Genomic DNA, 15157 nt, shown 5'->3' on the forward strand with positions numbered 1-15157 from the left:
GAGACGCGAGAGAAGACAAACGGCGAATAAATGTTTGCGTACTTGTTACGTTTCGTCTTCCGTTGTTTCCGTTATTTTTGTGAAAGGAGCGGTATTTCGCGTCTGATCCATAATCCCGCGGAAGCTTCTTTAAGCGCAATATCGGGCTACTTTATTACAGTGGAATGATTTTGAAAGCGCGTGGTTAGAAAGAAACAACATCCAGGCGTTCGTGTTCTTCTGTCATCAACGAGACAAGAGAACGTCATTCTTGCGAGATGAACATCCCGAGTTGTTTGCCACGATAAAAATGTCTTCGCGTGTCGTTCTAAAGAACGATAGAACAGCACACGAGAAACATATAAATATAATATACTTTTTCGTCGGTCTTTGAGGAGAGAAAGTCGCGTGATCGCGTATCTAGTTGTCCATCGCTTCTTCAAATTTAAAAAAAAAAACCAAAGTTCCAAGTTGGATGACAACGAGATCGGCCGAAAAGGATTCTTCGACGAGGAAACACTTTTATTCAAACGGGGACAAGAATACGTCGAAGAGAGAAATTCTCTTTTACAACTTTCGTTTATTTTCGTATAATGGCGGTCGCTGTTATTCTCGGAAAAACCAAAGAATCATACTCGACTGTGTAGCAAACGCTCACTGTTTATTGTCATGTCGCTAAAGAAGTTTCTTCTCAGTGACGAGAGGACTGAAGAGACAAAGAAAGAGAAAGAGAGAGATTCGACAAGGGCGAAGTAATAAAGCAGGAGATTAGAAGGGGAAACAGAAAGATCTCGAGACCTAATGGATCTTTCGTGGTTGATGAAACATTGTACAAATGACCATGGCGAAAAAGTACAGAGACGACGATGAAAAACAAAAACCGCGAGACAGTCAAGAGAATTGGTAACCATTGACAAGACCTCTCTTGAGACTTTCCCGAAACATTCGACCGCGAGACAATTCATGGATGTGAATGAAACGCAAGAGTGCAGAATGCGTGAAACTTGACGAGCTTGAAGAGCTTGTGTGTGATGGGAGATTTTTTTCTAACATGGGATGAAAATAATCAGCTGTGAAAAAAATGTATGCGGAAGGGGCAAAAAGATTGCTAATTGATTACTAATTTCAAGTATATTCATAGTATGAGGAATATTCGAAATATGTGAATAATTATAGCTTTCGTAAAAATAATATATGAAACTTAAATACTAATTAATTTTTTTTTTTTTTTGATTGCATCGTTATACGTAATATATTAATACTGGCTTGTTGCAAAAACGAGACAAAGTGGATTTATTCTGAATTAAAAAAAGACCATTTCGTATTTCTCAAACTTTTATAATCATATTTTGGCGCGTGCACTTATACTATATTTTCTTTAGACACTTCGTAATTGCATATTGAATCTACATATTTTTATCAAAAGAGAAAATAAAGAGATTAACAAAATTCGCGCCACTATTCGAACAAATGAATAGTTATTACTCATCATAAATCGATCACTACAAATTCATTAAATTAAAATTCATTTAAACAGCTGTTGCATTTTTTATTGTTACAAATCTTTGAAGAACACGACAAAACCGAGGCAAAGGATTTAAAAGAATCTTTCATTTCAGCACTCGCGAAAATCAAAACCATCCCGAGAGCATTGCTGTCGAAACTATTGTATTGTATTGTATAATCATTGTAAAGAGAAATATATTATTTAATATTATAGAAAAATAATATTTCCGGATAAACATTGGGAATTATCAATTATGTATATAAATGGAACGGCACTAGTGCTTTGAACGTTTCGGCGCGCATTGTTATTTGTATGGTCGTGATTTTCGCAAGAGAGCTCGCGAGCTTTCCATCTGATGGGATGTAATAATGCGTAATGTAACGGCGATCAAGCCTACGACAAAACAACTGGGCCGTCAGTCCGATTTCAATCGCAAGCTGCGCTTTCGATAGCCGCTCGTTAACGTCCTCGCAAAATTATCCCCATCCCCGACGGCGCATCTGTTCGCCCGCGCGATCATTAATGCGCATTAATTGTATACCATTGTACATATCTGTATATAGCATAGAAACTCGCTGTGTATGTATTTTGCGTATGTGTGTGAGTGTGTATGTATGTCGAAGCGTTTTATGCGAGCTAAAAAGAGATACAGGCGCGAGACACAGCAAAAAGGAAGAACAACAAAAAAAAAGAAAAGAAAAGTTAGTTCGAGTCACAGTCTAGTCGTTTCGCGTCATTGTCTGATAAGTGTGTGTGTATATATATATATACACACACACACACACACATACAAATATATACATATTGTATTTAAACGGAAGAGAAGAGCCGCGCAAGCGCAAGCGCGACGCACATTCTCGGGAGAGCACGCTTAGTGTACATAGTCACACGCGACATATGTTCCTCACTTTTAATTTATCATTGTGTCTTCGGAATCGGATCGAATAATTGCCGCCCGCATAATGTGCGACCTAAACGATAATCGTACCGTCGATAGCTCGTATCTCCAGCCGCTACGTTTAGCCTCCACTGCGCTATCCGATGGTCGTCTAGACTGGGCGTATTTTCACCGCGCAAAGGGCTTTAGCCGTAAACACCCTTGTTTCATTTCTATCGAGAGGAGGATACTCTTATTTGATTCACAATTTTCGTGCTACGTTAATTAAATGTGAATCAGCGTGCGAATTTTCTTTTCAGAATCGTGCTATTATATTCAAGTGATTTGAATAGAATCATATAAATCAATTAAAAAATTTATTTTATACAGTATTTTTAGAAGATAGATTAATTTATTTATGAAGTTAACATATTAAAATAGTTATAGTTTATGGAAATTTTGATTTATTCTATAATATGGAAAGATTAACTTCGCCCAATAGCTCGTATAGCGCAAAAAAATACGCGTTGATAAAGTTCAAAATCGGAAGCTAAACGCGGCATTGAACAAAGTTGCGAGTACGAGTCAAAGTTTGAACAGCGGTTTGGATAGTTGTACGTGTCTCTCTATTATTTAGTTGAATAGATTGTTCGATTGTCGAGATTATTCGACGCACTGCCTATTTTGTAATACGACTTAGCGCGAGATGCGCCTTTTATTTTCTCTGAATCCGCCGTTAGCCCGATTCATGCGACATGAATTCCGTAATTAAACATAAATGCCCCGTTTTTCTTGGCTACGTTTCCGCGAAATGATAGTAGGGAAAACGCGTTTGACATCGCGTGTGTGTTCTTGTATAACAATTAATTAGCAATTATACTATCGTATTCCTAGCGATGGCGTGCGAACGTATATATATTCCGCGAAATTCTATATTTATTTTTCGTAAGAAGAGAGCCAGCTGTCGTCGATGGATCCCGTGTGTACGAAAAATTCTTTCCGATTCTTTTTGGGGTTTTCTCCTCGGCTCTGGAAAAACCCACGTGAGTGTCACGGGATGAAAAGCGCAAAAATCGTCAATGGATCGACGACCAAAATTATTTTCCCACGTACGCAATTTAGGGTAGCGCATTTAACGTTTAAAGAGGAGAGAAGGCCGAAATTCTGCCCGGTGGATTAATTCTTTCTTGTTTCGACGGGGATCAAACTAGTATATTATTATTTACATTGCACTGCGATACGCGTAGTGTGTGTGTGTGTGTGTGTGTGTGTGTGTGTGTGTGTGTGTGTAACAACTTTCTGATACACAATATACCAAATAATATAATAAGATTTAGTACGAAACACAGTAATATATTACTATTATTTTTATTATCATTACTGTTAATATACCATTGCATACTTTGAAAAAGAAATAATTTTTGATGTGCTAACGCGTATGGCACGACCTGAATATGGTAAAGGTAGACTTTGGAGAAGAAAATAGAAAGAATGTCAAGAGGACGCGAATCGAGCGCAAGCGAGAGATCAAACGAGAGTAATTAACGATGCTAGTCAATTAGTACCCGCGAAGGCAGCTAACGCCAGATCCTAGCTTAAAGTACGATGGCTATCTAACTCGCTTTAAGGCGACGAAAGAAGATCGAGATCTCCGGTGACGTTAAAGAAGAAGGGTGACGTGAAAGAAAGAGAAAGAGAGTGAGAGAGAACGGAATAAGGAGAAGGTGGCAGCTGAGGAGTCTTAGGTGTTTAAGGGCTCGAGAATATTGAGAGAACTAGAGGACGTTGAAGAGCATCCAACAAAGATGTCGCTCAAAGAGTCGAAAAGAGCTTTCGATACCTAGCTGGCTGAATGAGTCAGTCGACAATGTGCTTGGTATAAACGCGAAATGCAAGAAGCAAAAGTTACACTCCTATCTTATAATATCGTGCGCGCATGACGCAGCGGAAATGCGCTCGGAAAAAAAAGTTGCGTGTGCAAGTTGCGAACGATTTATTAAGACTGCCAGTATTTCCGATTGTAATCTCAGACAGCGAAAAATTATATTCCTCTCGTTTATAGGACCAAAATTTCTCTTTGCTTTTGTTAATTATACGAAACTAACGCGACGTATTAACGAATAATAAGAGATCAATTTGAAGTTAAATTATATATGTTTTTAACATGCGTGAATACGCAGAGAAATAACTCACTTGATTAACTTGTCGCGCAAATTGAATTAGGGTTTTCGTTTTCTATGCGCATATTTATCGTTGAATCAATAAAGTCATTGCTTCTCTCGGTTGTTATATGAATAAATATAAATTATCAAACGCTGTTGTGTAATTGCACATTATTAAGTTTGTATCGATAAATGGAACGTGATTTTCGTTACGTACGCCGAGCCTTGTTAAATATTTAATTCGATTTGTTTCGTAAATGCGACAACGATTTGAGTTCTTTTGAAGTGACCCGAACCTTTCATAATGCTCGATCAATTTGAGCTTCTATTAATTACCATCGTTGTTGATGATAATTTATGCGTCGATGAAATTCGGAGCGAAAAAGAGCGCGCTTTCCCCAGGAAAATCGAACAGGTGTCGATCCGCTGGCTATTAACATACCGGCAGTGAAATGCATAATTTAAGGACTTTATACAACATTTATGACGTATGATTTCCATTTTATTAATCTACTGTCGGGTTAAATAATGATGCCAAAGAGCACGCGCGACGCATAATTATTTACACATCCTCGTAACTCGGACATGCGAATAAATTATACGTCGTCTGAAATCCCTTGCGTAAACGGCTCGCAAAATATATACCTAAATGTCGAGATGATACTTCGTCTATTATACACCTGACCTGGCGTGGATGAAAATCGCGCAGACACATGTGTGTGCGTTCGGGAATGTATGCGTGAATGATCCTGTTACATACGAATAACTGTTACACTGACACTGCTGCACTGTCGTGTTGCTAGCGAGAGAAAATTCGAATTTTTTTCCAGCGTCCAAGCATGGACCTCCTGCTTTTCCCGTTCTCATCGTAAACGTGATCAATGGCAAATGTCAAAGCAGTTTTAGAATCAAATTTTCTTATCAACACGCATCTTTCATCCTGTTCCGAAAGCGTCATCGGATTTCCGGTCCAAGTATCCAATGAGCGAAACCAAAAAACGAATAACACATTGAGAAACGCCGTCTCGCTCGAATCTATCCGGACTTTAATTTACGCTCTGGTATTCGATCCGCGCCCGAAAGCTCGAGCTTAGGATAAATCTTTTTTTTTTTTTTTAATTAAAATAGAGCGATGTGCCCGTCAAGCTTATATAAGAAAGCGTGCATATCCGTGCGTATATGTCTGAATATACGTAATATTTAAATGAATGCGTGAATATTATGTTTACTATAACGATCGAGCGATCGAGGATCGTGAAGTCTGCGATGGAGCACAGAGATTAATTCATTGGTTTGATTTCCCAGCGAAATTGTATAGTGATTTCTAATTTAATTAATTACTCTATGCGACTTAAATGTATTTAAATGAAAATACTACTGCAAAATGCGTACATTACTGACAATATTTTTTTTTAGTTTTATTTAATATTCCACTTTTTCGAAATCATCTAAAAACAGGAATTTTATAAAGTATATTTCTATATATCTTGAAATTTATATTATGATATAAAATTGTTTCTTAGATAAAATTTTCGTTTGTTAATCATTTTTTTTTTAATACAATTTCGTAAAGAATAAGCCAATGAGTCAAATGTGCATTGAGCTGTCACGATCCGAGTATTTGAAGTGAGGATGAATCTGTTATGTATCGATACCCGCAAATCGAAATGATCGCGATCCTAAATAATTCATTTAAATAAATTAATTTATTATTGTATGGTATGTGTGTGTAATATATGTATTGCCATTATTGTTATTTAATTAGTATGAGAAATGTGAGTTATGTAAAAGTTGATCGAGAGTGCGCTAAAGATCGAAATTAATATTGCCGAATTTTAATATTAGTACTATATTTTGCGCCGTTATCTAACGATCGAAGCGATACATAACGGGTCCAGCGAAAAGCACACAAGCGCGTGTTTTATCCTGTATAATTTTAATCCCTTGACTGCGCGATCTTCGATCGAATGATAAAACGATCGATTGAAAGAAACGCGATTCGTTAATTTTTATATTGTGCGTGTTACTATCATGAAGTATTATTTATTAGTGAATGTGGGGAGAGAGAGGAACGTACACGCGCGTGCACGAAAGAGATTTCCGGTCATGTTTGTCCGTTCATCATTTCGTTTTGTTTTTTAATTAGCCCGCTTAATGCAAAGGCGCACCGCTGCATCACAGACGCATCTGCGACTCGACAACACCTGTGACAGTTGACATTTTCGCCCGAAATGTTTTCTGAAATATTTCACCATTAACCCGCAATCGCATATTATTAGTACTAAACTCACATTAACTTGCAAACAGCATGCAAAATATTAAATTTTTGGTGAAAGAATAATACAGCTTATGTGTGTTACATTTAAATATTTTTTTACGCATATTCAGTATTGGTGAAAAAAATATTTAATATGTGAATGCTCATTGATATTTATAAATTACTTTTTTCTGCAGATTAAATTTTACGTAAATCTTATCTCAATTATTGATTATTGTTTTCAAATTATGATATTAATTTGCATTGCTGTAAAATTTTGAAAAAATTTAAGTGAAAAATAATGTGTTAAAATTTTGAGCAAGTTAAATGGTTACTAATAACTTAACGATATATATATTAAGTAAAATTCTTGTTAAAATACATGTTGCAAGAATCGAAGGTGCGTGTATGAAAATCTGGAAAAAGAGAATGCAGAAGTCGGAAAATAATCTCGTGTACAAGTGAGAAGCACTTATTTATTTTGTATGAATCTGGATATTTTCTTTAATATTCTACGAATGCGAAATTTTCTAATTAATCCTGTGCAACGTATAAAGCACTAACTATTACTTTAATAGAAACAATTGTGTTAACGAGTAAGTTATTATCAGTTTAGCAATTTTGTGTGCGACTTTATTGGTTGAGAAATATAATAACTGAGATCGTAAAATTATCTGCGAGTCAAGAACGCGAGTATGTAAAATTAAATTAGTGAATTAATGATTTAATTAATCGTTAAAAGTTTGCACTCGAACGGCAAACGCGATTAAATGTAAAACTCTACGACTAATTTTATGTAAATGTGTTCGCGCGTAAATAGTGTCTGCGCAATTTCTGTTCTGTAATGAAACTCTAAGATGTCCAATAACGACAAAGTCCAAAGAATCATAAGAATAACAATGTGAATACACAAATGATTTTAGTAATAAATAATAACATTAATAATTTATATTGTATTATATACAAACAGTCACACGTAAAGAAATGTACAAGCCAAAGAGGTGGAACTAGTAAAAGAGAGACAAGGAGAGACAGACAGAAAAAAAATGTATGTATGCGTGCGGGAGAGAAAGAAAATTCAACCGTTTAATATTAATTATAATCATTGGTCGTTATTCGTCATCGTTCATCAAAGCATTACTATTGTCATTCTTCACCAATCACATCTTGTCGATAAATTGATTATTCTTCTACTTATTATTATCATCATTATTGTATCATTATACATATTGTACAAAACGTGATAACTATGAATCCTCGCTTAGATAATTCGCATAGTAATTTTCTGTACACACATTCGCCGCGGCAGAAGAGAAATACAGTGGTATTTAAAAAACTCATCGACATATCTTTTTATATACCTATACCCAAATAAAGAAAATTTAATTATACGAAAATTACATTTATGTATGCTGCGCTGCTACAAGATTAAAAAAAAAGCTGCTTATAAATCATTTGAATATCTGCATCACAACAGTGGCAAATATAAAGAAAACACGGTATCAATTTTTTATTGTAATTTCAAAACAAAAATTTTTAAATGTGACTATATTTTCTATTTTTTTTTCTTTGACACTCCCAAGTTGAAACATATACCCTGGACTGTGCTTAGCGAAGATTCGAATTCTATTTAGTGACGATTCAAACTTCAAGTTCAGGGGAGGTTCGTTCAAATCCATTTAAGTAAAGATTCGAACCTGTTTAACGCAGATCTCTACTTAACCAAGACTCAAACCTGCTTAGTGAAGATCCAACACTTTTAGAGGATAACTTGAATCCACTTAGCGGAGATTCAAACCTATTTAGTGAAGATCCAAATCCAAAATTCATTTAGCGGAGACTCGAACCTTAGCAAAGATTTAAACTCTCTATTGTTAGCTGATGAAATACAAAACTTACAATTTAGTACAGACTCAATCCACTTAGCCAAGCTTCGAATCTTTACATAATATTTATAAATTATTTAAATTATATAATATCAGAGAGAAGCCTAAAAGAGGCCACGGCGCTGTTTTTCGAAAGACGTTTTGTCTAGCTCGTATCAATTTAATCTATTTTAAAGTCGGCCGAACTATATGCCCAGATTCACTTTTTGGTGCCACGGCCAGTTGATGCATGTCCGTGCTAAATACATATTAAATGTGGACTGAAAATGCGAAGAAATATTATGAATTTATTAAGCTTCATTAACTGTGCGCGATGTTTTGTCTCTCTAGTATATGTTACAACAATAATAACAATAATACATTATAATTGAAGTATTTTTATGTATAGACGCATGTAAAATGAAATAAATTTTCTTCAATAAATTTTCTTAAATTTTTTTCTCCTAATTTTTAAATATAACATGTAAAAGATATTTGAAATAAATTGCTTTCACTTTTCTTATTCTTGAAACAAAAATATTAAACATTTTAAATCATGCTTTGAATTTATATAGCTTTTTATCATTAATCTTTTTTTATGACTATATTATTTATTTAATTGTTTTATTTATAAATTTAGTTGGCTGCACTAGTGCGCATTGATGCATATTAAAAGCTATTGTAAACAAATTTATTATATTTATATATAAGCATATTTAATTATATTTTCCTATAGTTTTAACCGTGTTCTATTGTTTTTTAAATAATTTTAATTATTGACAATTTTAATTAATTTTTTCATGTTTATATGATTGCCAGTGATACTATCAAATTTTCGCAAAATGTCATAAAATGTCAAAAAATCGCGATATCTTGTGCAATATTGTTTTTTAGCGTATAAACTGTTAAGAATTTTTTTTTTTTATCTTGTGGAATTCCACTCAGAATATTAATTAAAAGACCGGAAATAATTCTCGGGAGATTTACATTTACATATGTATTTATACGACATTAATTTCAAAAGTGACTAAAACTCCTTTTCTCTAAATTATACGATTCTTACTTTCTCTAATTATACTATACGACTCTAAAAATACGATTTTGGCCGCCTATTTTGCGTATCCTTATTTAGCTTATCCATTCTTCAGGCCAGTTGGACCTACCTTTCGTTGCTCCTGGCCATTTTCTGGATCGATCTCTAACCAGAGATGGTGAAAAAGGAGATACTCCTTCTTGTAAGGCCGACTATTTAGTCGCCGGCGAATAAATGCAAGATTCTTCTTGCGCTGATAAGGAGAAAAGCTCCTTTTTTTGCCGGGTAATTAACACCGGCAGATGAGCGTAAACATTTCACGCTCGTGCAACTTTACGATCGTTCGTTAGACGTTAGATCGTTCATAATTTTATTTTAACTAAAATAAACCAAATTATCAAACAAAATTTTGATTAAAAAATTATGGCACATTATGATAAATATAAATTAATGATAAAGATAAATTAATTTACACAACATTTATGCCATTTATTATTATATTACAGATAATTTAATTAATTGATTATTTGGTTTTATATTAGTAAAAACAAAATTTAAAAGCAGTATATCTACAAACAAATTCTACGATATGAATGAGCTATAAGAAATAAGAATAAGATCGGTGCATGTTATAAGAAAAAGTTATTATCAAATAATAATTGATAAAATTAATAATATTCTTGATTCAATCAAATTAGATAAAATTTACAAATTGAAAAAAATGTTTTCTTTATAATTTTCTTTCTTAGACTTTAATTTATTTTTGCAATAGATGCAATGCATATCAAAAATACTTATTAAAAGTTATTTAAATAAAACTATTTTAGCTCATCCACATTTAAAGTAACAGATTTATCTACAATCTATAATTTATCTACACTCTCTAGAAATCCGTTACTTTAGAATTAAATAAAAATTTGTCACTCACCGGCACTGATGCGCAACAGCGGAGATTTGGTCTTGAGGCTACGTTGTCTGCAACACACAAATATAAAATCCAAATTATAGCAACGCTTAAAATAATTAATATTTCAAGAAATTATTATTGTACGCATCGAATTTTATATATCTGATACGTATAATAATAAAAAGGTATATAAATATAATTTTATAAATTCTAAAAAGAAAACTATTTTAAATAAAAACTTTTATAGCATGAGTCTCTCTTGTTTAAACTATTCAAACAATGATCGAATTGAATTAATGCGTGTACGGGATTTATAATAATTAATATAAAAATAATAATACTCACCCTTGGGTTGCTCCGCCGGTGCAGGATGCCTCTCCTAGGCCTCCTCCTCCTCTCAGAATGTTAGGATCGCTGCGCTGATCTGTAACATATAAATAGGAGATGCAAATTGTAGTAAAATTATTAATTAATAATTAAAATAATTAATATGTCAAAAATTTATTGTAAAGTATTGAATTTTATATTCAATGCATATAATATTAAACAGATTAATAAAACAATTTTATAAATTTTGAAAAAGACACTAATAATTTCATATAAAGGCTATAATTAAAAATGGAAACTTTTACAAGATTGTAGCTTTTATATAAAAAATTTTTGCGTTTCTAATTCTCTCTTGTTTCAATCATATAAAAAAAATCAAATTATGTAATTAGGTAGTCAATTTAAATTGTATGTAATTAATATACAAATAACAATTTACTTACCACAGAATTGCTCCACCGATGCCCGATGCCTGTCCTAGGCCTCCTCCTCCTCCTCTCAGGTAGATTCACACGCGCGATACTTTAAACGGCACACCCGCACTTTTATTAAAAATACTTCCGCACTACATTCACACGCGCGATACTTTGAGCGGCACTTCCGCACTTTCGAATTTCGGTACGATCGAACCCCGTTTCACACGAGAATCATACTGCGAGTCGACAAGTCGGGAATTCACGATTACTCCGAGCAAGGGTTAAGCGAGCAAAGGAAGAAGACGAAATCGATTGATGGAATCGACGCTCAATTCTTGTCCGCGCTTGTTCTCACCGAGGGCCGACTCGAACTTTATTAGGAACGATCACAGAGAACCACCAAGTTTCTATCATACAGACTGAAACTTACGCTTATCATAAGGCTGAGAGACGGGTCGAGAATGAAGATACCCAAGTCCTAAGTGTCACAATTTAGATCACTTAGAAGATGAGAAATCAGCTTCTCTAGCGAGCGAAAATCGAACCTAATAAAACACAGCCAACTGTCCTCAATGCGATACAGTACAGCTGATAGACGGAACAAGATGAGGGAACGACGATTCAAAAATCGATCGAATTCTAACCGATTCGGGCCGAACCGTTCGTCGAAGCAGAGCGTGCCCCCAACAGCCAATTCTCGAACCGAAGTTCTTGATTAACCGCGCGATCGTCGCATCTATATTATGCACGATCATACGTTGCTACGCGGCCGGCATTCACCTCAGCCGCGATACTGAGGCGTTTTAACGTTGCGTCTCCATTAATATATTAAATTTATTAATACATAAATATTTATATAATATATATAACATTAATATTGTATTAACGTTACCTAATATCATATAAAATTAATTATATTAATAGGGTATTAATATATTACCGATAGCAACGCTGAGAGATATCCCAGTTAGTCGGCAACGAAGTACGATCCTCGAATCGTGAAAACGGGATAGAAAACGAAGGCGCGAAGACGCGACGACGCGAAAACGCGGTTATGCGGTTACGCGACTCTCTCGTTGCTCGTACGCTCCGATGACGAGCAACAAGGCAACGCACTAAGTCCTCCACAGATGTGCGTGCCACATATGAGTCATTGTACGACTCGTGGCAATGCAGTATGGACACGCGACGCGACGCGAAAACCGTCCGCGGCACGTTGACGGAACCGACGCCGCGATAAGCCGTCCGCGGCACGTTGACAGCACTAACGATACGACGAGCCGTCCGCGGCACGATGACAGCGACGACGGCGTTGGGTGCTTGGTTTCCCCTTCTCAATACCTCAGTAGGCCTTAAGGCCCTTAAGGTACCATCCAGGTACTATGCCCTCCCACCACGCCAAGGTTACACCCTAGGAGGGTATTATACCTATATAATTTTGTAACATGATATATATATCATATTACAAAATTATATATGTATAACGTGATATTATATTTGAGCATAAATTATCTATATCGCATCCCTCTTTTCTCTCGATTAAAAGAGATGCGGTGTAGATATGTTTTGATAAAACAAGTGATATATGTTATATTATACGATAATTTAGATTGAATTTCTCTACATTATTGAAGAAACAAAAAAAGAAAGAGCAATGTATATATTTTAAAATTAATATAGATGGCAAATAGAAATAAATTATTTATCACACATACCTCTGCTTCATCCATCGTCGGATACTTTTTAGGACTTACTTTTCTTCTCTTGTTCATCTCTTGTCGTTTTCTCATGACTTCACATTCACTCGCGAAAACATAGTTTTAATTACGATTAGTCGAATATGCCACGATCGCAGCTCGATACTTTGCACTGACACTCCCGATCACGGAACAATCATACGAGACACATATTATATCGTAAGAGAAAACTTGAAAAATACTATTTTGCTCAACATTTACACGATGATAAAATCATGCGTCACGTTACAGCAATACTATTTCTATTGTTGAATTATTATTTTTTATTTCTTATTTTTAAAAAATAATTAATTGATAATTATAACAATAATAGCGAATTATATTTTAATATTTGTCGCAATTGCGTTTAAAAAAGAAATTTAACAGAATATCTCTCTACTGTTCGAGTGTCGTCGTGTGAATGATAAGGCCGTAAAGCATAAACTTGTTAACAATAGCGCGCTAATGTTTACATCGCTAAAGCCGAATACCATGTTATTGATTTTTCAGAGCCGAAAATATTTTACGTATTATGACATATATACAAACGGAATAAATTATACAAATATTTTAAATTATTATTAAATAATAGATCAATTATCTAATAAGCGATTAATATCACGGAGCTCATCGTTATATTAATTACTTGAACCTGCGATTTGATAATTTTATTATGCATTTTTAATCTGTATCATATTTAAATCGTCGAAAAGTTAAACGAAAAAGCATCGAACGAAATATAATTGAACTTTAAGTATTTTTTAAGAAATAATTATTGCTTACAAAGAGAGAGAAAGATTGCGATGAAATAATAATTTATAATTTTGATTTCTGTCACTTCGATTCTTGATTATATATGTATACATCGCATATATGCGCGAAATACACATCTCAAGATTGATCGTTGCGATATAATTACGTGTTATCTAAGATATGTAAAAGTTAACTAAATATTAATCTTATCAAAATATTTTCCGATAATTATCGCGATCGCGTATAGCAAAAGAATTTAACGGAGCATATCGCACTATTATATTACTGTTCGAGTGTCGTCGTACGAATGATAACACGAAAGGAATTTGAGCGTCTCACCCCACTATAGTTCTATTCAATGTGTTCGTCAATAACAAGGCCGTGAACGTAAACAATATTTACGCGCGTCAATGTTTACATCGCCAAGACCAAATACCATGTTAGATATTGTTCTATTTTGCTGTCGAAATATATTACGTACTATGAAATATACATATGTGCGAAATATAAAAGTTATATTAGTCTTTAAAATTTTGGATCAATTATTTATTAAACGATTAATATATCACGGAGTTTAGCGTTATATTAATTATCCGATTTTATGATTTAATCTTTTTACAGCACGTTTTTAATCCAAATTATATCTAAATCGTTGAAAAGTCAAATGATATAGCATCACGGAAAAAAGTATATCTGATTCTGTTTTGTTAAAAAAATAATTATTGTCCATAAAAATTGTAATAACGATAATTACGGTAAAAACATAACGATAATTTAAAATTTGCTTTCCTATACTTTAATTCTTACTTTTGTGTGTATATATGTGTGTGTGTGTGTGTGTGTGTGTGTGTGTGTGTGTGTGTGTGTGTGTGTGTGTGTGTGTGTGTGTGTGACTAAATGAATAAATTAAATGCGATTCAAGATTTATCATCGCGATATATATATCTTACATATTATTTACAAATATTAATTAATTATTAAATATATTATAATAACAAATAAATTTTTGTACTGCTCGCGATCGCGCTTAAAGAAAGAATTCGATGGAGCGTTTCGCACGACTACTTTCTTGCTCGAATATCGTCGCACAAATGCCAACCAAAGTCGAAATACGTAAATGATAGCTCGCCAATGTTTATGCTGCCAAGGCCGAATATGTTTATTGTGATACTTTGCTGCCGAAATATTTCACGTATTATAATATATATATATATATATATATATATATATATATATATATATATATATATATATACAGGGTGAATCTTCGTTCCGGTCAGACTTTGAGATTTTATAGGAAATTTAATTATATATTTAAATAATTTTGAATGAAAAGTT

Source organism: Cataglyphis hispanica, chromosome 26, assembly GCF_021464435.1.
Source record: "Cataglyphis hispanica isolate Lineage 1 chromosome 26, ULB_Chis1_1.0, whole genome shotgun sequence".
Lineage (NCBI taxonomy): Eukaryota > Metazoa > Arthropoda > Insecta > Hymenoptera > Formicidae > Cataglyphis > Cataglyphis hispanica.